The sequence below is a fragment of the Falco punctatus genome (assembly GCF_963210335.1).
Source record: "Falco punctatus genome assembly, chromosome: 10".
NCBI classification, from domain to species: domain Eukaryota; kingdom Metazoa; phylum Chordata; class Aves; order Falconiformes; family Falconidae; genus Falco; species Falco punctatus.
Window position 1 is genome coordinate 34,579,212 of NC_137590.1, and position 26,704 is coordinate 34,605,915.

A 26,704-nucleotide genomic window follows, 5' to 3' on the forward strand; every position below is an offset into this window, starting at 1 on the left:
CTCAACTCTTCTTCTGAAGGGGACTGGAAGAATTGGAGAATTAGATCCGTTTAAGCAACCTTTGAAGAGGAATTGCAAGAATCGGTCCTATCTCCTAGAACTGCATGGGTTTTTCTCACGGTAAGTTCTTGTACCATTTCTGGCCTCTTGCCACTTTCAGCAAGCAGCAGTCCCCAAACTGCTGATCCTTTGGGCCTGTGGGCAGCCTGGTGGTCAGGAAACCCATCAGAGTGCTCCTCAGCTTTGAGCAGAAGAGGGTTCCCTAGAACTAATCACATTGAAGTAAGTTTGAGAATTGTGGACTGCTTTTCTGGTGTGCTTCTGGAGCAGCTTGTGTCATGTAAGCTTTTGCTGTGGGGCATTGCAGATAATATATCCCACTTCTCGGTTAATGTGGTGCAGGGCTGCTTCCTGTGATCTGAACAACTTTGGAAAGCTGACAGTGTTCTGTCCCACCGTCGCTGTTGGGTTGAGGCTTGTTCTTGGCATTTTTTTGTGTGGATTTAGACCACATGCAGCTAGGTGTGACTGTTCTATGGCATTGTTAGTGATGACTGCTGAAACCCTAGATTAGTAACTAAGGAGTAGATCCAGCTTCCTATTCTCCCATCCACAAAATGTAACGGAAAATATTGCTGCTTGTTTAAAAAAAAAACAAAAACAAACCCATCAGAAAAAGTCAGTTAACTGACCTGACTGATTGAACTACTCTTAAAATACTTTTATAGCTTGAGTGGCTGTATGACCTCCTGCAGCTCATGTTGGCAGATTGTGTCTTTTGTGACCTTGTCCCTGTAATTAGGGCTGTAGGAAGGAGCCGTGGGATCTCTGCATTTGTACTGGTAGCGTGAGAAACCAGTGGCTGAGTGTTTCTTTTTTTTTTTTTTTTTTTTTTTTAACTTTGCGGGTGACAGTAGGTCAAGTTTAGGTGTGCACCCTCATGAGTCTGGGGTCTTCACCTCTCACTACTTTTTGTCTGCTGTGGTTGTTTCCCTCCTTCAGACTGCAAACATGGAGAATAGCCAGAATTGAAGACTTGGGTATTCTAAAATCTGATTTGCCAGTTGTGTTCAAGGATTGTGAATTGTTGTTTAAATTCAGGACTTCTTAGGAGAGCTTTTCAGTGAAGGATTGTTTCAGTACTAGTGATTGTGACTTGCAACTTTCTACAAACCTGTGGGTAGCCCTGTTGGCTCTGTGTGGAGTTAAAAGTTGTTTCCTGTTGCTTCCTGTGGTCGTTTAGAGAAAGAATGTTACCAGTTTTCAAGCCATCTCTGACTAACATCTCACAATCCTGTGCATGATTGGAAAAGTTCATGGTACTGTAGTCGGTGTTGTACTCCTTGGATCTCAACAGAGCTAGAGAGAGAAGAACCCTAAGAGAGAAAGGCTTGCATGAATCTCAAAATGAGTGATTAAACAGGACATTAGTCAGGAACTGAAATGTGACATGGAAACGTTAAGAAAAAAATATGTAGCAGTAGAGAGCCAGAGTGAGAGGGGAAGGTAAAACAACCACCATGCCCCACACTCCATGTGCAAGACAAATCTTGGCTATTGTTTTCTCAGGCACATTTGCCACTCCAGGTTTATTAAATCCTGCAGATTTACTGTTGGGCTTTCTCTAGTCCTGCCTGGTTAACTACTCAGAAGTGTGTCATTATCCCGTTCCACACAAGGGAAAGAAAAGTGGCTTTCTAGTTAGCATGACTTTGGAAGGACTTCCCTCCTTTCCCTCTAAAGCTTGTAGGAGCAAAGACTAAGCTGGAACCTTGTTTCCTTTCCTCTTGATTTTTTTTTTTTTTTTTTGTGTGTGTGGGTGGCTTTCTGCCCCATTATGTGCCCCCCCCCCCCCCCCCCAACTGGATGTAGCTTTACATGTGATGGTAGGGAGGTGGAGAAAGCCAAGAAAGAGAGGCAAGGACAATGGAAGGAGGAAAGACTTGTCTAATTCTGTAGAGCTCTGTGTTGTTTAGTTGCCCTGCATGCTATTTAATAGCTGCTCAGGCCGCTGGATTTAGCGAAACAAATACAGAAGCTGCTAAACCAGTAGAAATGAAGAGAAACCTCTCTAAGCTGGGGATGTGACTGCAGCTTCACTGTAATACCAGACAAGCCTGATGCTGCTGATTTCATTAAAAGCAACATTTGGGGCCTCAAAGCAGGGTTTAATACTTGCTATATACTTTTTTAAATATGCTGACCTTATCTGGTAAGCCTGTAATATTTGTTGCAATGAAGAGCAGCTGCTGCATAAATACATATAATATCAGTTGCCAATTCTGAAAGCTGTGCTGAGACTGTGACTTGTTTGAAGTGGGGTTGCTATTAAAAGGCAGGTGGCAGGATGTTTATTTTACACCTTGTTAATTGCTTGTTTTTCCTGCTGTAATTGGCTTCCTAATGGGGGCAGAATGCACTTGGTTTTGCACACAAAGCTTCATTAGTGACAACCGATGGAAAGGATTCAGAGGGTGGGATTTATATGAAATTATATATATATTGAGTAACAGATGTCTCTGCTAAATAGAGTGTTTGAGGAAGTCCCATAGATGTGTCTAAAAATGCAAGTGTTTTCCCATAAAGCTATTTAAGGTGTCTTTGTGTTAGATGTAAAGATCACTGCCTATTACTTGAAAAGAGGGCAGAGGCTTTATCTTGCTATTTCTGTGGGGCAGAGACTTTGTTCTGTTTCTCTGGACAGCAGTTAGGATGCTGGGGTAGTGTGTATATGTATTTATAAAGATAGTTCTGATCTCTGTGGCATATTTAGCGATTGCTTGTGCTAACAAACTGGGAGTGGATGGTGAGCTGTGGTGGTGGTTTTTTTTTTTTTTTTTAAAGATATATGGAGCCTTCCCTGCTGCTTGTGTATGTTAGTGCTATTTCAGGTGTCCTCCCACTTGCACTGGGTAGGACATAGCTACGGAGAAGTATAGCTGGACCATCTGTAGTTTCAGAGTAATCCTAGTTGTGCTTAGAAGTGAGAGGTGAGGTGTTCTGGCTTCTGGGGGTGGGTGCTCCACAAAGGCAGTTCTTATTTTAATAATGACTTCTGGTTTTATGTGGTGTAAGGTTCCCTAGTGTAAGAGACTGGTTGAAGAATTGTCCATTGATGGTCATCACGATGATAATCAGACACCATTGTATCTGATGCAGTGAACAGAGTTTTGCACTGTTCAGTTTGATGTGCTGTTGTTCCTCTAGAGGTAGCTGTAGGTGGCAGGTGAGCGTAGTTTTGTGTGTGTGTACATGTATATGAAATTAACAATGAAAAGATAAGATAGCCTTTTGCGGAGATGGCTTGTCATCCTTGCATCTTTTAACTTCCCCTACACCTCCTCTCCCCTCTTCTTTTTAGCACTGAGATGGGATTGAAAAAAACACTGGTCTACTCCCTCACTTCTCTGCTTCTTTACATGTCAGCATTTAACTAGTTTAGGACTGGTTTTATCTGTCATGTTTGTTTTCAGTAAGATCACTTCAAGGCAAAAGTATAATGTTTGCCAGTCTTGGGTTGACGTATTTTATAAGAAAAAACCTTTATTGCATGAATATATCATGGCCTAATTGGCTGTTTAATTTTTTTTTTTGGGGGGTGGTGGTGGTGGTGGCAGAAGTGGTATCCTGAGGCAGCATTTTAATTGGAAAGATCACAGGATCTGCCCATCAGTTCTGCTCTTCCATGGAAATGTCCTCAGATGACAGAATAATCCCCTTTCTTGGGATAATACTTCTCATTTCAGCAGAAATTTTCCTTCCAGAGTAAAGGATGGACTGTGAAGCTGAAGTGAGACAAGGACTTGTCAGTTGTTAATGCTTGAAGGGAAGAGCCCCAAGTTGTTCTTCCGTGGTGAAACCGCTATGTGCATTCCCATTGCGCCCATGGCAGTGCTTTTGTCTCTGGTGTACTTCCTGTCTTTGGCTGAGAATTTTTTTTCTCTGGGTGTATGAGCAGGTCATCTTCTGTCAAGATTTATCTCTATTTAAAGAGACTGCAGCAAGCCAGTCCTCTTGTAGTAGTTTGCCCTGGCATCTATGAGTCTCTGAACCCCAGGGAAAAGGAATGGGGGATTTTCTAACTTAGTTTTGAAATCTTATCTCTGAAGATCTTACAAGTGATGATGGATGCATTAGGAACAAAGAACTAAAGAGCGGGGTCTGCTGAAGGCTATCCTTTGGGCCTTTTGGGGATGTGTATGTCTGTGTTTGAGCTTGGTGCCTGGGCTTTTCCTTCCATCTGTCTTCTGGCTGGTTTTGTGTCTTGCAAGCTTTCATGGGAGTGGGAATGAAAGGTGGTTGTTTTAAGCAGGAGCAAAGATCCATCTTGCTGAGTAGTTAGTCTCTGACAGTGGCCAGGGGTGGCTATTTAAGGAAAGCAGGTAAGCCTGAAGCAAGACTGTGGTAGTAATACAGTGGGATGCTTGCAGTTTCTTTCATGGAAGTCTGTAATTGTAGCCTTGTTCCAGAACTGACCAGGTAGGGAAGAAAATGTAGTTTTTCCTGATAAAACCCATTTATCCAGCTTAGGCATGTCAGCCTGTTGTGTCCATATTCAGGTGCTGTGTGGAAGCTGGATGTCCTAAACCAGCTCTGAAGCTGCCCCTGCTGTGTGCTACATCCTGGTGAAAAACAGCTGTTTCTGGAAAATTCCCAGTGTTTGGGGCCTCCAGCTTGGATGTGGGGAGGAGGAAGAGTCAATGCACAGAATATCATGTTATCACTCAGATGAGTGGGCTGCAATGCACCTATCGTTGTGCCATCCACAGGGAATGTTCCACTGCTTTGTTTATTGAGCTGCTGTTTTTAAAATTAAAAACAGCCAAATGTTTCATAAAATATTAAGAGGCACTGCTTTAGCGTGTCTCATCAGATTAAGTATGTCACATTGTCTGTCCTTAGGGTGATGAAGCCAATCAGCTTGGCTGTTCTCTCACCTTAAGGATGCATTAAGGTGACATGCTTCATCTCACAAGGGATGCTGAAGCTATCACACTGCAGAACTGGTAACTGTAGGGGTCCTGCACTTTAACTGTGGATACTCAAATGAAATTCTGCAGAAGCAATGGTTTGCTTTGTTACGAGTGAATTCGTTTTTTGTTAGAGAAGTGCTTTTTGAAAAAAAAAAAAATCGAGGTAATACAGTGGTAGACACATGCACAGTGTCTGCTCTGCGGGAAAGAAAGGAATTATGGCATGTTTTGTATGAAAGACCCAGAACTTTTACATTTCAGTGGGTAAAGGGGAAGAAGCCTCTAAATTCCTCGAACATTCTTTATGGGTATGGATTTTAAAGCAGTATTGCTTGCAGGTGAATTTTTTTCATTCAAGAGCCAGTTCTGGCTTTTTAAACATGACACAGTGGCACTGGAGTAGCAGAGGGCTGGGAAACTGGGGGTGTGGTAGCCCCAGGACTGGAAAGCTGAGGGAGGCTCTCCAGCTTGTTGCAGAGAAGCCCGAAGGCCTGCACGCTGGTGAAACGTTCTATGTTGGAGCTGGGACTGAGCTGTGGAGAGCTAGGTTTCGCTGGGATTTCTGCCATCTCTTGCCTCCACCTGGCAGTTCTAGCACTCTTCAGCATGTGTACAGTACTTGGGAATGCTGCAACATACCAGGTTAAACAGTCACAAAGTTTTAATAAACTCAAGATACAAGACTAGATTGGCTTCTGAATGTCCTGGTTGTTCTTGCTTGTGTTGCCTCTTTAAACTCAGTAAGTAATGGCACATGTGGCATATTACTTACTCTTGCGTTCCCACTGCGCACAGCTAAATCACACACACGTGCGCACCAGGGAGCAGTTTTTCAGGAGTCTGTTCTGAAGGGCAGCAGTTCCTTTGTGTGATCTGATATGCTGCTGCTGCTTTGCTTGGTGATGGTGTGAGGGAATAATAAAGTAAAGCCTTCAATCATATGACCTGATCTGGGTGGGTTGTCTGTAGTGATTGATAAGTCCACTCAGAACAATAAGCTGCTTGAGCTGTGCCCAGGGACTGGTGAGTTTGGGGTTTTGCATTCGTTTTTGGCCTAAGTAAAAAGAACGGTGAGATCAAGGTTGCAGTTTTGTTTGCAGCTTGCCTTCAGATCCCTGCCTGATCTAAAATGGTACTTCACTGTATATACCTCTGCTCTCCCCAAAGCTATCTGGAGGGCATTTTTCCCATCTCCTTTAGGATATGCTGAGTATTTTGAGAACCCCCACATTATTTTGATTCCTTAAATTAGCTCTCCCAAGTGGGCATGAAACAAATACATCTTTCCACCTTTTCATCCTTGCACCCCACTGGCCTGATGAGCAGCATGCTGAGCAAACAGACATGGGTTCCCTTCCCTAGGATGTCCCCCCAGCCAGGGATTTTTCCCACAGGCCTCTTGTATGACCTTGTCAAGCTGCTTCACTTCTTTTCTTGATTTATGACGTTTGCCATACTCAGTAGAGAAGCTAAAAAGCTGAATATTAAGAACACGCTTGTAGTCTGTGAAAGACAGCTTTTTCTGTTTGCGTGAAGAAACCTCTGAAGATGAATGTGTGTGTGTGGCGGCTTCTTAGCTCTGTAAATAACTGAATTGTGCAGTGGTTTATCTGTAACATGGATGAATGTTAGCCATGAGCCGTGTTACACAAAGGATGCCACCTGTCTGCATCTGGGCCAGAGGTGTATTTGGATGTATCTGCACTTCTGCATAGGAGATGTGTTTTTCTGCTTCTCTGTGGAGATACGTCCCCAGTGTGGGGTCTCAGTTTAAAGTAGAGATGCTCCATCTTCTCAAAATGCATGGTGAACAAATACATTTTTCCCTTTTGTCCTGCAGAACAAAATGGTATGTGGGTAAAAGAATGGCTTTCCCCTGAGCATATGTGCAGGTGCTTTATGGATTGAGGAAGGGTTTGTGGAGCATGGAAGAGCTATTGCTGCTGTAGAGAAGTGCCAGTTTGATGCTGTCTTTCAAGCGTTCCTAGCTTCAGCCACAGTGGTAGTAGGCTAGGGTTGTGCTGCAGTGGCCCTGACGGTACTGCTACTGCCGCTTAGATGTTCTGCCTTTGTTAAAGTGAATCAGAACATCTGGAGGAAAGGGACTGTGGGATGACTAGGACTTTTCTGTCACATACACAAGAAGATTTCTTACTTGGAGAATAGATAATAGAATCCCTTTACATCAGAAAGCAAGAACTGCCCAGGAGATCCTGCTCCCCTGCTAGAGGCGAGGACACAGAGAGCTACACTCGCATGAAGAGGAGATTTCTTCATCTAGATGCAGTAGTAGGCTTGAGAAGCATTTGTTTCTGAAAGTTGTCTGGGATCTTTTACTGTTCTAGTGGGGTTTTATGTTCCTTTGCTCTCTATCAGTAAATGACCATTCCATTTTGGCAGTGCCCTGCTGTTTAAATTATGGTTAGGACCAGTTTATTGTGGACCTGTTTAGCATCAGTTTTATTGCTTGCCTGCATTCCTGCTCTGCTGCGGGATCGTCATTGCAGTGCCTTTTGGGTATCCTCTTTGCTGTCAACTGGCTCGACTCCTAGGGCTTGAAAAGCTGTTTTGGGGATCCCTCTGGGAGCCGAAGGGAGTTATTGGAAAGAAGTCAAATTCTCATAAGTTCCTGAGAAAGCTGTCACAAGCCTTGTGGCTGCTGGGTTATTGCCAAGTCCTTTATTCATGGGACCCATTACGAGCCATTGCTAGACAATAATGGTTTCGGGTTCCTTTGTACTGTATTATGAAAGGAGAACCAGTTCTGGGCCATTGTTTTCACCAGTGTAAGAACCCACAAGATCCTCTATCAAAGCATTTACAGCTTAATCAGCCTTGTTTTCTGGCACCTTTTTTAATTTTGTTTTTTTACCCTAGGGTTCTTTTTTCCATGCACCTGGTTCCCCTGTTGCAGGTTCAGTCCTAGCAATGATTAATCCAGACTGCTTTTGCATCCTGTGGCCTTTGGCAACTGAAAGTCCCGTTTACCATGCGCAGTACTGATTCTAACGGCAAGTGCTGCTGCGGATGAGCCAACTGTCCTCTACTGCTGCCTAAGCTACTTGTTGCTGTGAGGAAAATGGTTTTGATGACCCCTCGTTATGGTATTTCCCTAGTGCACCAACTCTATAGGTGCATACACACACACAGAGTGTACATGTTAACCCTGCCTTTGCCTGTTGGTGACTAGTTCTGTTGGGCAGGCTCTTGTATAAGTTGCAGAGTTGGTCTGCCCCTGCATATTCAACCCACATCCTCAAGACATTTGGCATTTTCTTTCCCCTTATATGCCTCTGAAGTGAAAAGGGTGAAAGTTGGAACTAGTTTGCCTCATGAGTTTCCTTTATTTGCTGCTGGCTCGAGGCTTTGTCCTGCTTCATAGTGGACATGGTACAACCGAATTTTGAACAGCTAGTGACGAAGTTTTAATTTCCCATGGGGAGGTTGGTACTCCACCCAAACAGCTTTCATTCTGTGAATGTCTGTCTTAGTGCAATTTTCTGTTTTTAGTTTAGTCCGATTGCCCTACACTCTAACCACTTAGTAAGAAAATGGGTTGATTAAAAAGTTATCCAGAATAGTATTGAAATGTCAAGAATGCACATTCAAAGTAATTTCAAATACTTAAATTTAAAATGAAATGTGTTGGTGCATTGAAATTGTTTGATACATCTCTCTGTTCAGGACTAAGCTGGGATGGAATCCAAACTAAACCATGCGAGATCCCTGGAGGGAAAAGTGCAATGCAAATTTGGAGGCAGAAAAGTCAGTCTGAGCTTTGGTTTGGCTTTGCCTTTGCAGTCTCTGAATGTGTGCCAGCTATGGATGAACAGCAGTAGGACAAATATTTAGGTGCTGCTGTACAGCCTATGGAAGCTTTTATTCAGTAGTATGCATTATAGGTTTCATACTAGATCTGAAAAATTGTGGTTCTGTCAGAACCCGCACCACTTAATTTCAGCACAGTGTTCTGCCAGCCTTGAAACGTGCCTGCATTTGCTTGCAGAGAGCTTGCTTGGATGCAGGGTTTGGTTCCGTCTATTTCTTTTTTTCTTGGCTTGCCCTCTGCAGATACAATAATAATAAAAAGCCCCAGAGAAATCCTCCCCAAAATGTTGCTGTTGGAGCTGATATATTGATGATTTCGGCAGTCGTTTAAGTTATTGGTGTTTGGGTTCTTTTGTTGTTGTTTATGTTTTTTAATTTGGCATTTCTCATTTTGATTTGAAGTATTTGAAGATTTACATATGATAGCACTACAATAGAGCTAAGCATTTGGTCAGCTGCATGGATATTGGCAAACAAGTCTGGGGACACGTTTCTGAGCCACAGTTTGGAAGAGCTGGGGTGTAAGGGACTGACTGAAAGCTGGAAGTATTTGGAAAAAAGAAGCTTTGCTGAAATCTGATACGCCAAGCTGCCTTAGTGTTTGTAAAGTCTGAAAGGTCAGAGTGGACACAAGAAATTTGAGGGGCTAGGGAGGAAGGAAGTCACAGGAGATGCAAAAAGCCGGGCTGGTATTCAGCACCTGTTGAGTGTTAAGTGCACGTGTGTGTGTGTGCAGATGATGAAAGCAGAGTGCAACTGTTAGTAGTTTCTAGATTTACTGTGGAACGGTTTGCATCACCCCAGACACACAGAGTTGCTGCTTGCTAGTCTGGATGTGAATAGTAATAGCTGCCTATGAGCTGTAATGTCAACAAGAATCACTGGAGTGCAATGAATCTGGTACTGTGCACCCAGCACTCAGCCTGCAGCTTGTGCTGAGTGGCATGGATTGGACTGGGTGTAACAAGGAGGACATGATGTCAACAGGGTGGGAAGATCTGCTTGTGACTTTGTAAGGCATACTGCTATGGAAATAGGAGGGAATGGGGAGCTGATAGTCATGAAGTCAAAACGGTTTTATTTTGACATAGCGGTACATGAATGATGGAGAATGAAGGCTGAAAATTCTGACTGTGGATGCTTCAGTTTATCTTCAGAAGTCAAAGGTCTCTCTTGAAAGATTTCCTTCTAAGAAAGGACGTGTGTAATATGGATACTGTGTTATGACTGTGTGATGTACATGTGTAAAAACTGCCTTTCACAGTGTCCTGCTGCTGCAGAGTGGATCAGACTGGCTCTCTTTCTCTGCTTATGCCAATGAAAATAAATTGTCCCATCGTAACTTGTGAGGAAAGCAGCGTTCTGTAATCCTGTGTACAAGGCCACCAGCCAACGGTGTCGAAACAAAGCCAGCCCTTCCTGTGGTGTTGGATGCTGCTTCTAGGCAGGGCAGGGAGGCAGCAAAGCTGTCACTTTTGCAACTTTCTTACTCGTGGCTGCTGAAAGGGGCTCTTCTCTGTGAACAATGTGTTTTTCTTGGTGTGCCCCCCCCCCCCGTTACTTAAGACAGCCCTGTTGCTTCTGTCAGGGAAGGTGCTGTTTTCTTTTGCAGCATTTAGAACAGGAGAAGAGGCATTGCACATATGGTATTTTGTTCCAGACACTTTCTACAGCCCTCCCATTTTATTTCTGATCCGTTTTCTCTTCTTAAGAGCTTCACAGAGCAAGAGACGAGGCTCTAATGACGCAGGAGGAAGGAGAAGGAACCTTCCCTCCTAATTTTTTGCTGCTTATATGTGTCACTGGCAAAGTAGAACATGGGGTAAGCATCAGTGTCTCTGTATGCACAGCGTTGTGGAGCAAGTGCCTCAAATTTGAGTCATATCAGGGATAGATGAAAGGGGATTGCATGGACAGGGCTGAAGGAGGGGCAAATACTGGAAGCTGGAGCTCTAAGCAGCTGAGAGAAGAGGGCTGCAGCTGACCTAGCTCTGTCCCCTACCTGTTTCTTGTGATAATTTTTTTGCCAATTCTGATAGCAGAGCACAAGAGCAGATGCAGAGTGTGATGTAAGGGGGCTAGCAGGATCCTGAAAGCTGCCTTCTGCTTGTGAGAAGACCTTGAGCCTTCCAAGCCTGTTTGTGCTCTCTCATTTCACACTTCCCATGTGCTGTTCTCAGTGATCAGCCTTGCCTCCTCTGTTTTCTCAGGTTTATACAGCTGCTGTGTCTATGAGTTTTCCTGCAATACTTGGGATGTTTTCCTCACTTCCTCTCAGTATTCAGCGTGTGTATTAGGGTTGGGGGTGTCCTAACGTGAAGTCTCCTTGTACTGTTCTCTTTGTCATCAGCCAGAACGTGTATTCTGAGAACACCTACTGGTTATCAATAACGTTCACCTGTAGGTCAAACTTCCGCTAAAAGAGGGTTTATTTTATGGGATGTGAGAAGTGAGGTGCCCAGCAAGTCAGTGGAAGGAGCTATGGCTCAAATCCAGCTTGTGTTGCCATACTGCATCCACTTGGCTAGCCTGTGTCCTGCTTTCATGCCTTTGTTGTTTCTCCACTGCATCTGAGTTGATACTTGGTTGAACACAAGTGAATTACCGTGGTGTTTCAGGGTTACTGGTGCTGCTGCATTTCTGAGCTTTCTGTCAGGAAATGAAACTATTCTGAAGTCTCTTACAGTAGAATGATCACAGTAAGGTCACCCATTCACACACTTGACCTATTACTTTTCCCTGATGTTTTTCCCTTGCTACATTATAGTTGCTCTTTCCAAAAAGTGCTGTTTCCATAGAAAAATGACAATTCAATTCTAAAAAATACGTAGTTGTCTTTGCTGGAACTTGGCTGAAGATTGCATTTGTCTTTGTACATGTGGTATGGGTTGTAAAGAGTTTGCCCTGCTATTTTCCAGAAGGAGCCACAAAGAAGCTTAGAATATGCATTTCTGTGTCTCTCCAGCGATTACTGTGTTTTCACCATTTACTTTTATCTGAATTGAGCATTGCTGCTCAGATTTAACAATAGTGCAGGCCAAGTGAGGGAGCACAACATTAATTCTGTTTAGTTGGCCCTGTGTACACCAGCTGTCCCTAATACACTTTGTCTTGGATTCATGCCACTTAATTGACGGGTCTAAAACAAGAAGTGGAAAAATGCTTATGTTTGGATGATGACTTCCACCCTCTGGTGGGAAGAGGTGTCCATCTCTCTCCGTTGACCTTAGAGGAAGCTGCCTATCATAATCCACTTAACTTGTATATTTCTTGAGTGCCTAAAGCTGGGTTGGATGGAGTCAAGCCTAGTGTTGGAGAGCTGATGCAAAATGCATGTGAGGCCCATTGTGCATGCCACCTTTTACAGCTTGCTGCTACTTGGGTTAAAGGAAAGTCTACTTACGCTTTTGTAGAGCTGCTAAAAGCTTGTTTCAAGTTAGATCTATTTTCCTTCTCTCTTTCTAGTATTGAGCCTGGTCCTATGCTGCTAGTAATGTGAAGGGTGATGCCTTACTCTTGTTTTGTGCATGTATCTTGACTAGTTGTTGTGGGTCATTAAGTCTCCTTTAAGCCAGGGAGTGTAGGTGCTGCTGGCAAGGGTAGCAGCTCAACAAGGAGCATTTAGCTGCCATTTGACCTTCAGTGTGACATTCCACTTGCCCCTACCTCAGACTGCAGGGAATGGTTACCCCAGCTCAGCCAGAGACCTCAAATAAGGCAGAATCTTGCCTGCAGGGACTTCCTCAGGAATTGCAGAGCACAGGAACAGCCAGAAGATGTCTGTAAAATCTACAGGCACAGGTAAGGCTTGGTGTGAAAACTTGCAGATTCCTCCTTCTCTGAACTTTCTTGCTGTTTATCACTCATTCAGAATTCGGTCTCTCTCCTAGACCTCCCTATCCATTTCCACTCCAGTCAGAGCTGGAGGTGGGCGAAGTATTGTGTCAATCTGAGATAGTACTAAGTAAATGAACTGGGAGCATGCTGGGCCTCACCTTCCCACTAATTACAGGTGCTTGTGCTGTACAGTTCAAGCACTGGGTGCCTTTGGGCAATGCACAGCTCCAGGTAACATCTCATCCCTAGAAAGCTGGTGCACTGTTTATGCTTGTTTTGGACTGTAGTTTGTGGCTGCAGTTTTGTTCTTGTTTTGAAGGGCACTGTGTTCCTTTCTAGGTTGGCCACTCGGAATGTGGCTTCCCTGCTCCTGAAAATGGAGTGGGGTAGCACTGTGGGCTGCAAGCAGGACCTGCCTTGTCCTGTTCAAAGGGCAGCAAATTCCCCAGCCTGATTTTGCTTTATTGCTCTTTCTGAACACCATACCTCTTTCATTGCACTGAGCTGTGCAGAAGGACTAAACGAAGAGAACATTAACACAGGAGGTTTGCTACCTTTCCCTAACTGATTGGCTTTTTTCTTTTTTCCTTAGCTTTGACAAGCTTACTCTTGCATGCACGCTCAAGTAGATAATTAATCTGTCTCTCAACAGGGCTCTGTTAGCCACAGTATTTTCTTCAATTCCATGGAAAGAGTTACTTTTTCATTATGATGTTGGAAGGGTAAAAGGCAGCCTATTCTCTATTTTAAAAATATCGTGATAGAAGGTAAAGCTTTCATTAAACATGCCTGGCTGAATTTATACACTGAAGTATTTGAACTGTAGCTAATATCTTTTGAAAGGGAAGGAAAGAACACAGCTGTAATAGCCAGCATTTTGTGTTTGGATGATTGATCAGTAGTATAGAAAAATAATTAATTCATTCATAGATACAGGCCAGGAAAAAAACCAAAATATGAATGTCTATTGCTGTAGGGCAGTTCTCCCCTTCTTTCTATATTACAATCATTTAGGAGTGTGGGCATCTCAGTGGTTTGCAGGTGATGGTATCCATGTTGCAGCTTTCTTTGCTGTTTTTAACTTACCTGATAGAAGATTTGCAGTGTAATAGCTGGTGAAACAGCTGACTCGTACCAGGAGCTCTTTCCTGCTGACTTGGCTTTGAGTGGGTAACTAGTTAATGCTGAATGGTGTTTTGTCATTAAATAGGTAAAATAGCCAGCAGCTGGACACATTGTTTGGTCCCATCACTTGCTGCTGTGCTCTCTTAGACTTCAGCACACCTTTGTGGTGCATAAATGGTGAGATAAGATTTTGCTGGACTCGGGCTGGGATTTGAGTCTACCTCAGGTAGTATTGGTAAGTTTTGGGGTCGGTCAGGACATTACTCGCTCTGTGCTTTGCTGAGGGACATCTGGTGGAACAAGCCCTGGACCTGGGATTAACTGATTTTTAATAGATTTGTGGCAGTGATTGTAGTAAGATGAGTGATGGTGGCTCTGCCATACTCAAGACTAAATAATAATTTAACTTTTTTTCCTGAATTAGTTTGATGGCAGCGCTCAACTGCTGCAACAGATAGGAAAAAACCCCATACTGTGAATCAGCTGCTAGGTAATAACTTGCTAGAGCAGCATGCTTTACAATTGTATGGGAGCTGTAAGTTGTCTCACTGTACAGACATAAAATAATTCAGGTTAGCTGCTTGGTGGCTTGTGTACGGGGCTTAGGCTTGCAGCAACATAAACTGGAGCTCTGTTCATAAATGAAGCACGTAGCTGTGGTGTGTGGACAAGTGTCATGTTCATAGCTGGTCCTGCCAAAGATTCATTACAAAGTGTTACAAGTTGATATGTAGAGACAGCCATAGTGTTTGGCATGGACAAATACCCCTGTTCTGGATACATGGGAGCGGTGGCTCTCTGCTTCCCAGACCATTTGGATATAGCATGGAGGTTCACAGTCTGTGGCAGAAGACCAGGATCTGGTAATCATTACAATGCTGTCATTTCCATACTCTAGAGTCCAAAGAGCATATCTGACCAAGTAAGATGGGGAGCCCTGGACTTCTGGAGCAGTTGGGGTTGAAAACCACGATGTTTTTAAATGTGCCCCTTGTCTTGTCTTGGAGACTTCAACACTTGCCTGATGTTGAAAGGACAGGGTTAAAAGTTAAAGTGAGCAATCATGCAAGTCTGTGGGGTGTACCTAACCTTGAAAAACATCATCATGGAAAGGCTGTAAAATCCTGCTTTGGAGTTACTGACTTAGATACATGTGCGTGAATTTGGAACAGTGCTCAGGGAAGAGTGAACCCTAGCTAACCTTAGGTAATTGTAATATTAAAATACACACCCCTTTGTGAATAATGAGTATGCTAATTAGGGGACCTTCCTAAATGTTTTAAACTCAAAGCTAAATGCATAAATGTGAAAATGTGTAATTATGGGTGGTAAAAGAAATTGTTATTCACCAGTCAGTTGTATCTTGCTACTATAAATATCAAGATGAATCGGAACGAGGGTGTGCTGGCTGTGTTAGATGCCTGGCACCCAAATCTGCAGAACTGAAATAAAACAAATGTTCTGACTCTGTGTTGATTGGCTTATTGCACACTGGGTGAAGAATCTTTATTTTGGGAGAACACAACTGCATGCAGGCACTAATATGAGTTACAAGACCTGACATTGGTTTCTGTTTACTCCTCCTCCATTTTTACCCTACAGAGGTTATTTAACTTCTGTGGAGGTAGAAGCTTACATTTTACTGGCACCAACCCATGTGGCTGTCTGCAGCTGTAATTGGGAAGGTAGGGTTATGCTGCTTAGTTGTCTTGTCACCATTGTCTCAAAGGACTGATTTGGCTGTTGGAAGATGCAATATAAACTTTCTTTGTTTAGGCAGTTGAAAATACCACAACAACAAAACACTCATTGTATCACCTGTTAAATCCATGGTAAGTGTATAGGAGCTGAACTAAACAGGTCCACATGGATGTAACATGGATAAATAGCCACTGCTGAGGGGGTGAAAGAAAGGGGAACTGTGAAGGAATTTTCAAGGTATAGAAAATAAAGATACTGTATCTTTTACTCTCCTGTAATCTGGATCCCTGTTTGCCAAAGTACTGTCAGATCCTTCTTCAGCTAAGTATTCAGAGATGTGTTTCCAAAGGCTTTCAAACCTATGAAGGCATATGGAGAGTAGCACTTCAAAGGGCCATCAAAATGTATGTGTTATGGATGCTCTGTACCTACAAAGTCTGTGGAGAATTTCCTCTTAGGTCATTGCTAGTCTTTTTCCTTGAACACCTAGGCTCTGAGACCTGTCTTGCATTGGTTTGGCTCAGCCAAGGCAGAGCAGCGCGTCTCAAAGTATTTCCCTGAATTGAGGCTTTTATGATATAAAAGATCAAAAAAAGAATGATTGGAAACGGTGACCAGAGCAGGGTTGTCAGTAGGCCCAAATGACTAAGCAGGCAAATAAATGACAATGCTGTGCCAGTGACCCAAGCCCACTGCTGTCAGATGACAAGATCGCCTGCGTGTTCAGCAGCTCAGGAGTTTGCACCAGGCTGGTGGAGGCAGACCCATGAGGCTGCTTTACTTTGTGCAGATGTTCTGTGTGAAATGCACTGCAGAGATTTGAAGGTGTTACAGCGATTAGCTAAATGGGAACTTGAATGACAAAATGATCCTGTTACGCTGCTTAGGCTTGGCAGAAGGAGAGGGTGTCAGGGTGCTGCTGCAGTGCCTTTCAGAGCTGTGGGAGTCTGTGTCAGAGCAGAGCAGGTGTGAACACTCCAGATCATGACTAAGTGATGTCTCGGCTGATGAAGAGTGCTATTTTATTCATTTCACTTCAATGTTTTCTTCCAAATCTAATTTGCCTCAATCATGTATTTTTCTCTCTTACTTACAGTTACTGATGGCTTGCAGTTTTCTGGCAACCTGTTCTTGTTGTAGGCATGAAGAGGAGGGGAATTAGTTTTTGCTTCTCTGGTTATTGGTGACCCTGTAGCATTATGGCACTGCACAAGGAAGGAAAGAGAGCTCCTGTCCTTGGGAACACGTCCTCTGAATAGAGGAATATGGGGAGGGTGTATCTCTGGCATACCTGGAGCTGGGAATGGAGCCTGGGTCTCCTGAGCACTTAGTCCAGCCTCCCAGCTACTGATGGGTACACAGGCTTGTGTGGCACCCTGCTGGCCTGCTGATTTTTGATCTTTGGTGTGTTACATATTTTAGTTACCACAACAGCTAGTTCCAGAAAGCAGTTATTGAGCTGAAGAATTTTTGAACTTGAGTGTGCAAAGAAATGGAATGAAAATAAGTAAGAACCCAGGTTCCTAGTAGAAGCATTCTACTACATAGTGTGGGAGGCATTGTCTTCCTGATGCTTGTGGCTGCCTCTGGATTAACATGAAGTCTGGAGGGGAAAGGTTTACAAATGTCTTGTTTAGGTTTCCAAAATTGCCCTGGACTGCAGATTTGACTGTTCTTCAAAAATGTATTTCAGTACTGAATTCCAATACAGAGGGGCTGTTAATTCGGCTGACATCAATTTTCCTTACGCCATTTAATATTTAGGGAAAATCAGGAAAGAGTTGGGTGAGGAAGACCTCATAAAGGATTCTGCTTGCTGTTTTACTTTACAATCACTTCTTTTGAAAAGTACCAACATATCATTTCTTAATCTATGTAGGTTTACTGACCACTTCTCAAGACATTTGAAACAGCTAGCTCAAGTCATTAAGAATAGATGCTCCTTTGTCATGCTTACAGTTGGGATTTCCCACTGCCTCTCAAAGGTATGTGTGTATGCATAGGTAGGAGATAAGCTTGACTTCTGAATGAACAGAACTATACTTGTTAAATGAGGCTTTTCAATCATCCTTATTTTCCTCATCTAAAAATACTTACAGAAAACCCACCACTTGCTTTTTTTGAGTGTATTGGGTTTGTGCAGCAAGCAGGGGTGGCTTCTGTGAGAAGCTGCTGGGAGCTTCCCCATGTCCGATGCAGCCAAGGCCAGGCCCATCAGCGATGGTGGTAACAGATATAAGAAGGGGGGGAAAAAAAGACAGCGCAACAAATTACAGCTGAAGAGAAGAATGAGACTATGTGAGTGCAACAGCCCTGCAGACACCCGGGTCAGTGCAAGAGGAGCTCCAGGCACCGGAGCAGAGATTCCCGGGAAGCCCGTGGTGAGGCAGGCTGTCCCCCTCGGCCCGTGGAAGTTCGCTGTGGAGCAGAATTTCCTGTAAAGGACCCAAGCGACACAACTGGTTGGAGGACAGGACATTGTATATTAGCATATACATCTTCATGCTTGCCAAAGTGTTGCCTAATGCTGCAAGTACAGCACTGGACTGCTGGCCAAAGATTTGTCTTTGTTTAGCCTGACTTCCACTTAATGCAGTTGCTTATTTCTAACCTGGTTGTGTCCCTTTAATCTATTTAAAAAACCAACTACTTCTGTGTCTTAACAATGGAAATAATTCAGATGCTGCTGAGGTAGAACATTTAAAATACACTATTTGGAATTTCTTTCAGTTGCTTTTAAACAAGCATTTGGGAAGAGATACCAAGCCTTGTGGGTTTTTCCTTGGGTTCAGGTTGGCTCAGGTGGCTTTCTGCAGAGCATCTCACATCTTCCAAGTGTGTAGTACTGGCCCTTTGCAACAAGTACAGTGTATATTAGACCACAGGCTGCTGTGTGTGTCCACAGACGCTGGACAGTTGATTTGCATTAGGAATGAATTTTTAAGCTAATTTTCCTGGTTGTCCCACCTTACTGCACTTACTTGAATAACAGACTAGCTTCAGAGTGTGTATTTGATTCCTTTTTGGATAAAACTAAACTAGAAGCTGTGTTCCGGGGGCGCATACAATGCTCATAGTCTGATTCAGAGTACCCCATCCCAAAATGCTAATGATATGTATGATGGGGGCCCTTGGGAATAGCTTATTTGCTTTACAGGTTTGTCCCTATTGGGCTGTATTTAGACAGCTTACATCTACTGGTTGGTGGGAGTAACGAGGGTAGTGGTGCTCATCTGGGCTGTGTGTGTGAGGGGAAAGGAAGCACTGGGAACAAGTAGCACGTAGAGGAAAAGTGGGAGGTATTCTGCTTACATACATTCTTAAAAACAAGTAAGGTTGGGGATATGAAGGTGGGGTACAGCCTTGGCCACAGTGACCATGAGATGGAGCTCAGGATCCTGGGTGGAGGAAACAAGGCAAAAAGCAGGATCGAAATTCTGAACTGAAAATAAAGTGCCAGGAAACCTTCCTGGAGCTAAGCATGGGTTTTGTTACATGTATTTAGTGCCCAGAGAACACTAGACTGAATACTACACTGGCAAAACCTTTAATCTACTGGAATATATTCCTTCTTTTTAATATGCTTATATTTGTGTGTAGTTCATAATTTTCTTGGAAATGCTGTTCTTTTACTACTTTCTGCCAAAAAAACCTGTTAGGGTTTGGGACAAAAGATGTACTTATTGGGGTCAGATGCATGTGAAAGAGGGTACAGACTCTGGCTGTTGCTAGGTTACACTTATGTGCTCATGTAGAAAAAGAAATCTTTATATGTTGGGAGTGTCATATGATAGGCCAAAATATTTCTCCTGCTGCATTATGTCAGTCACTGCTATTGTGTAATGAATAGACCCTATGGTTAATTTTTCATGTGATTGGCATTAGTTGAACTCACCTCTGAGTCAGTCTAATATATGCAAGTCTTTCTTGATTCACACACTGGAGGCGAATAATGCATTTTTCTTCTGGGAATTTGCATTTCTTACGAACTACAATAGGAAGAGCGGCAATTCTGAATAAAGCAGATCTATTTTTATTGAAAGAAATGTAAATTGGATGTCTTGTTCAAAACTTTTGAAATGTGCTATATAGAACATGTGTCATTTCTCTTTCCTAGCCTCAATGATTCAGCATAGGAATCCTGTTTTTAAGTGTATGCCTGTATTACTGCTATTTGTGTCTTTATTCAGGAGTTCAGACTAAGGCGAGGACCAGTGTGCATCCTTTACCCCTGGTGAGAAGATGCAACAGTGCACAGAAGGCAAAAAGTCTTACACAGTCTTGTCTCTGAATATTTTTTTTTCATCATATGCTATTGTCCTTCAAAGCCTGCTCTACATAATCACTGGAAGACTTGCTAGAGGTTAATCTGGCAAGGGATGCTGTGGAGTAACTGAGCAGTCTTGCTTCCCCAATTAAAATGAGCTGCTATTCTCTCAGTGCAAGTCTCTTGCTTGCACTATGTGGGGATACCCGGATGTCTTCCAAACATAACTCTTCATTGTCCATGTGTCTGTCCAGGGTGATGGCCTTGGATAAGCCTGTGATTTCTCTGTGCAGTCTTATAGTTTTTTTTGCTTTTGGTTTCAGCTGTGCGATGATGGTTTTGTGCCAGTTATTGCATGTTTAAGCTAAAAGCCATATTAGGAAATATCTATAGGATATGCCACTGATAAAAGTAGGTTTTACCTCCTCTGAGACTGCTGGACTTTTGTGGGCTTGATGTCTGTCTGGGATAGTTTGTGTTGCTGGGAGAACAGTAGTGCAGCGGGCACAAAACCATGAAGTAACAGGGTTTTGTCTTACACAGGGGTGTTTTAACTTTACTATAGGCTGCACATCTTTTAACTTTACTGCTTCTTTTAAATCAGGTGGTGTTTTCTTGCTCTCATAATATCATTTGGCTTTGAAATTCACCTGCTGCAAGGCTGAAGCTGTAAGTGAATCTCTTCAGAAACTATCATGTCTCTCATTCTTGCTTAATGCACCTAGTGAAATAGGAAATAAAACTCTGTCTAGGGAGCTGTGTGTGCTGGGACTCTTGAGCATCAAACTTCTGCTTTCGCTTGTTGGATTCAGCTGAGGCTTGAGGACACATCTAGAAGGTACTCCTCAAAGCCTTTCAGTCTTGCTGTGTTTGCCAATGAAGGCTCTTAAGGCATGTAACAGTCCTTCTTTACCTCCCTAAGTACTCTCTGGCAAGATAGCAATGCTTCACGTGCTTGTAGAACACTTGTAACCTAGAAGATCAAGTCTTAGCTGCCCCTGCATTTTTGAGGACATTGAGCAGGGAACCTCTTAGAAGTTCAATGTTGCGATAGAAAAAATGCCAGTCATTTCCCAGTCTCTTTTGAAGGTGACTGTTTTGGGTTTTTGCTTTTAGAAAAAGCTAGCAAGAACACAGTAAGGATGTGATCTCTAAACTGTAGGTATTCTTGGTAAGTAAGAGTTTTATTTTTAATTCAGTTTTGTCTGAGTTTTGGTCTGGATAGAGGGAGAGTAAATTGACAGCTGTAGGAACTTGGATAGAAGTGAAATTTTGAGTAAATTTAGCATGTGAGGACAGCTAACAGCTTTATCCTCATGCATTGCTTGAGAGATAATGGGACTGTCACAACGTTAATATCTAGTGCCATTTGTTTTCATTGTTTAATGTGCATGGTCACTGGAGCTCATAATTAGAAAATAAGTTCCTTTTAGGAATATGCTCTGTAAAGCAGAACTCAAAATTAGTATTCATTATGAATGCCACACTGTAGATGATTCAAACAAATATGAGCACCTAGCCATTGTTTGCGTTTTTCCTTTGCAATCTTTGTATTATTCCCCTTGTGGCCCTTAAATGTTGGCCTGATTTTGACTTCTATAGATAATTGTCTAATACAATTCTTCGGGAAGGGAAGCTAACCGCCAAGTTAATTTTGCACTCTGAAGTGTTCTGCTTCTTTGGCAGATCTATCTTTAAAGGCTTGGGTTTGTGCTGTAATGACTAAACCACTGGGGAGTATTGCACACACAGAAGTGAAAACGGTCGCTCACTCTGATTAACCTCCTGTGTAACGATGGAGTTCAGAATGCAGCTTTTTGTGGCTTTCATCCATTCCCCTTTGTTTAGCTTGTTACAGTACTGATTTGTGCTTTGGTTAGCATTTGTGTGGGCCGGACCACTTGGTAGTCTGATCTCTGTGTGTCTATGTCTGTATGTCAGCTTACTGGTTTTGTGTGTGTGGATTTTGACTGCTGGAAATTCTCTTGGTACACACATTCAAATCTACTGTCTGTCTTGCAATTACTATGTTGGCTCTTTTGATGAGAACCAAAGGTGTCCTGTGGGAAAAGTGTTGGCTGAGGAGAACTTTGGATGCCTGCAGCAGGGCTGTTTGTAGCCTGATTCCCTGCATTTCCATTTGATGGCACAGTACCAGGCTTCTTCTAAGACCTTGCTGGTCAATTAATTTGTTCTTTTCTGTTCCTGAATTGGAAACTAATTGAGTACATGTGAAGGGTGCCAGACTAAACTGTTTTTGCTTGGAGTGCCAGTGAAAATGCCTTTCCCTCCTATGTTTCCTTAGGAAACTGCACTTGAAAAAATGAGCTTGTGTGATCACGCCATGTGCGAAGTTGTCAGGCCCATGCAGACAGTTACTCCATGCTTATAATGTTTGATTGTCAGCCAGTTTTAATTAAATTTGTCAAAAGGTGGAGGTCCCACCTTCTCACACAAGTACCCTTCTTGTGTCCTTCAGTTTTGTGAAAGAACTGACTTCAGTGCAGTGGTGCTAGCATAGGAAACATAGTAGGTTTGAGCGTCCTTGTCTGTTTGGATGGGAGAGACTCAATATTTGGCCCATCCTTCAGACAGATCCAACTCGTGTTCTGTGAATGTGTGGTGTGACTTCTTCCTCCTTCCTCTTCTTCCCCTTTTCAAAATGCAGTCCTGGCTCTGAGGAAGAAGTCTAAGGCTGCAGTTACTTGAAGCTCTCAAGCAACATTTTTGTCAGCATTTTAACTTTATTTTCTTTCTGCTGTGGTAAAGATGAGTAATTTTAGACTCTGGTCTGGCATAAAAGGGGGGAAAAATTTCTTATTCAAAACTCACACCAGGATCAGATTGTGTGCCTTAATCGATGAAGATTGTAAGCTATTTTGATAAGTGACAATGACTGTCTTTAAACTTCCTTGAATAAAGTTCTCCCTCGTTGCTTGAGATAAGAATGTTCTCTGATTTTCATGGATGTTAACCACCAATTTCTTTTCTTCCAGACTACTGGCTGATATGGCCATGGAACAACAGGCAACATGTGTAGTCCAGCACTGAGGCCAGAGCAGCAAGGCCAAACAGTTGAGTAATTGCAGGATCGTAATGTAGATGAGTCTGCTCCCTTGCAAGCTTCATGAACAAGCACAAGCACACAGACTCTTAAGATGGGAAGCTCTGTTATTCTTTGCTTTGGCAAAGTGTGGGATTTTGGTTTGATTTTGGTGTTTTGAGATGTGAAAAGCCTAATAAACTGCAAGGAATTTTATTGGGGAATTGGGATACAGTCCCGCTGGAAAAGGAAATGAAATCTTTCAAGGAGGTGGTAGAACGTCATAATGTCATAGCATGCCCCCTCTACACCTCCCCCCCCCCCCCCCCTCATGCATCACAGAGGGGAATGGTTAGGAAGGGAGGCAAGGAAGATGGTTAGGCTTTCAGAATCTGATAGGCTTACAAATAAAAATCATGCACTCCATTAAATATGCAATAATTTTTCTTCTTCACGGTATGTGACATCCCATTTCTTGCCCTCCCCCCACCCCACTACTTGCATACTTTAATCTTTTTGCTAGGAAGTCCAAGCTGTTGGGGTTTTTCTGTTGTGGGTTGGTTTTTTTGGTTTTTTTTTTTTTTTTTTTTTTTTCAATTTAGTGTAAAACAGTTTCCTTACGTAGGTATTTTATTGCTATTACTTTATGAAATGTTTGAAAAATGTCTGAAGTTCCTGTTTGCCTGGGATTAAATGAACAAGATGGAATAAAGAGGGTAAGCGCTGTCTTCCTTTGCTGAAGATCACTGTTATATTTTGGTACCTTGTCATTCCATCATGAATAAATTAATTCTGCATCAGTTGTCCAAAGAAACCCTTTGAAATTCGTTTGCACTAATATGTTCCTGCAATTTCTGGACTCCTCTTCCTTTCCCTTGTGAGAAAACAAGATCCTTTGTACAATTTTGTAATGGGAAAATGTAGGGGAACCTGAGAACTATGGGAAGATTCAGATGTTTGTTAGCTTTGGGGATATCTGTGCATTGCTGCTGACTTGTGGTCTTGCAGTTAGGCTTTAGAAAGTTCTCCACGGGACAGATGTGTTCCCCCTGCCCTGCTCAGCTTGTCCCATGCTAATGGCTGACTATTTCTTTAACAAGAGCCTTGTTTTGTGGAGTTTTGTTCAGAGGAAGAGGCTAATTTTAACAAAACAGAACACACAAACAGCCATGCAAGGGAGTTGTTCTGGGAGCAGAGGTGAGGTGCAGTAAAGGAAGGAAGGGTCTCTGCTTTGGGTAGCAGTGCTGGCTTGCACTGGTACCTGGAACCTGCCACAGCCATGCCCGGGTGGGATGCGTTTCTCATGAGGAGTTGGTAAAAGGGATCCAGGCTGCAGTAGCAGCTGCCTAGTGCTAGCTATGGTCCCTTTCCTGTAGGCTTGACTACAGGGAGCTCCAAGGGAGGGTGTGTCTTGCTTCTCTGGAGCTTTGATACTGTTTATTTCTTTGACACCCACAGGCAAAGGTAATGCTTGCTTTTTTCTTTTTAAAGAAGGAAAGCAAGAAGCAGAAACTACTGTGGAGGTACTGCAATATGACTTTGAGAAAGGAGCCAGGGGAGTTTGTAGTGTATCACTCCCCCTGCCACCCCCTTTTCTGTTTCAGAGGTGATGTTTCTTGGCCTGCCAGCTGGGTAGCTGGTATGGGATGGCGCAAGAGTAGAATAGAGCAGGTTCTGTGGAGGTACTGACAGCTGACATCAAACACAGCAAGTGGGCAGTGATGTGGGAACAACCTTTCTGTCTTACCATGCATTTCTCTTGCATTCCCAAATGCTGCAATGCTAATACTATTTGTTCCCAATTCATGTGGTCTTCTGTCAGGCAATAAGAGACATGACAAATGGCGCAGTAGGAATTTCCTTGAGCAGTGTTTATTTTACTGACTAACATGCCCTTATAAACTCATTAAATTGCTTGCAGATCTTGCTCTCTAACTGCACTGGGTAAGCCTGTGGTCATACAAAGCTGTGTGCTATATTAATCTAAATGAGCAACCCTCAGTGAAGTGCGTAGGACTGTCACAGTGTAACTGAGGAGAGCTTGGTCTCGTCTTACCTGACGGTAGGTCTGCGTTTGGGCAGCCATGGCTGTATCGAGGACAGAGAGCAGCAGCACATTGGCTGTTTTTTATCCAAGTGTTGTACTGCTAGTTTTCTGGTTATCCCCGAGGCAGACAGGATGTTGCGTGCGCTCTCTGACCTCTCGTTCTTCAGAGGCAACTGGCCCAGTATCAATTGTTAATAGCTGTGGTAAAAGTTTAGAGGAAGAAGAATCTGATAGTAGCAGGTATGAAAAGTTGCCCTGAGAAGGTAGAACTGAACTCCCAAGTTAAGCATACACGCCCTATGCCTGACTTATCACTAATACAACAGGCATAATAATGAAACTGTAAAGGTATTTCAGTGGAGTAGTTAGGATATGAAGTAAGAGTTGATGAACTCTAATAAATAAGGCATTTTGATCCATTAGAGCCTTTGCCTTCGTTGGAAATATTCACATTCTTAAGTTCTTTGTTGGATTAGAGTAATACCCTCTAAATAACCTGGCTGATAGAACAAAGGAAAGGAACTTTAGGAAAGTATAAGCAATCAGCAGAAATCAGATTTTTTTTTTCAGTTTGCTTCTGAGGTTAAAATAACAGGAACCAGATGTAAAATAGCAGATATGTTCACGATTTGAATTCACTTTGAATTACCATGTCATGGCTCAGAGAGAGAGGGAGGCAGAAAGACTACTGTGCTCTGCCAAATAGGCAGGAATTTTAAATTCTCTTCTGTTTCTCACTTCTGAGAAACTGAATCAAAAATACCTGTTGCTTGCATAAGTATCTCTGGCTCATCTACTTGAAGATACTTTCCCAAAGGAAGAGTAGTGTTCATAGTAATCTTCATTAGATAGCGTGCATTGTTTTTTATGTACCAGTAAGGGAAATACTATAAACATCAAGCAGGACAACTTTAGAACATAATAGGCAGAGCTCCCTTATTTTCAACAGAAGCCTTAAATAAAAGCTGTATAAACTTCTAGGCTACTATCATTTTAATGATACTACAATTCATTTTTTATTTCCTGCTTCTTTTGTAGAAGTTGGAAGCTCAGCCAAAATATGTTTGAAACATGAACACAAGGGTTTGATTTGCTGAGAAACATAACCTCTTTTGGGGCAAAGAGTGAACCATCACTCTGTTTTGGTTTTTTTCTCCTGAAAAACACTTCATTCTCATTGCTATAGGTATCACCCAAACTACTTTCCTGCCTCTTTCTTTCTGTCTTGCTAGAGTCTGAGTTTGAAAATCCTGACCCTAATATATTACAGCGGGGTGGAAAGGAGGAACACTAATGGAATTGTGTCTGTCAGCGGGATGTTGTGAAATTGCCTCTTCTAGGGCTGTTTATCTGAATTTTTAAGGGGTGTTCCATGAAAAGGATGATAAGCATTCCTTACACGGAGACCTTTTTGCATTAAAAATCTGTGATGCCTGTCATAGTGTGTACCCCACAGCAAGCTAGAGGTCCGAAAGGTACTGACAATGTAAGTATGGTGTTTTGGTTTGGTTTTAGATCGGCTCTCTTTCTTGGGGATCTCTGAGTTCTGATCAAGTCCTGCACAAACTGCAGTTGCTAGCAGGTGGAAATGAGAAAGGCACAGACTTTGTGTGTGTGTGTGTGTGTGTGTGGCAGTTAACGGCACACTGATATGTGGAACGGTAAGCGCTGCCTCATTGCTTGCAGCCTAGTCATTACCACTCCATCTTCTTAAGCGGATGAAGTAGGAGAGATATCTTTCATTCCCTTGCTCCTGAATCAGTGTGCTGCAGGAGCATGACGTTGTGTCATCCTGCAGCAGCTTAGACTGGCCAATTAAGAAAAATCAGTGAGGGAGCTGAAACTGTGAGATGAGGCATGCCCTTGGAAAGGGGAATTTGATG

At 42.9% G+C, this 26,704-nt stretch overlaps 1 protein-coding gene across 5 annotated transcripts in view; it reads left to right on the top strand.

The window, feature by feature from the left end:
- Positions 1–26,704, top strand: part of TSPAN4 (tetraspanin 4) — a 443,427-nt gene that overhangs the window by 2,495 nt on the left and 414,228 nt on the right. For 2 of the 5 annotated variants that reach the window (XM_080405638.1, XM_080405639.1), the window contains exon 1: positions 130–22,805. The exons of the other annotated variants lie outside the window; for them this stretch is intronic. The gene's annotated coding sequence lies outside the window, so the exon portion shown is untranslated. Of the gene's footprint in view, positions 1–129; positions 22,806–26,704 lie in introns of those variants that run through there. 5 annotated transcript variants of the gene reach the window in all.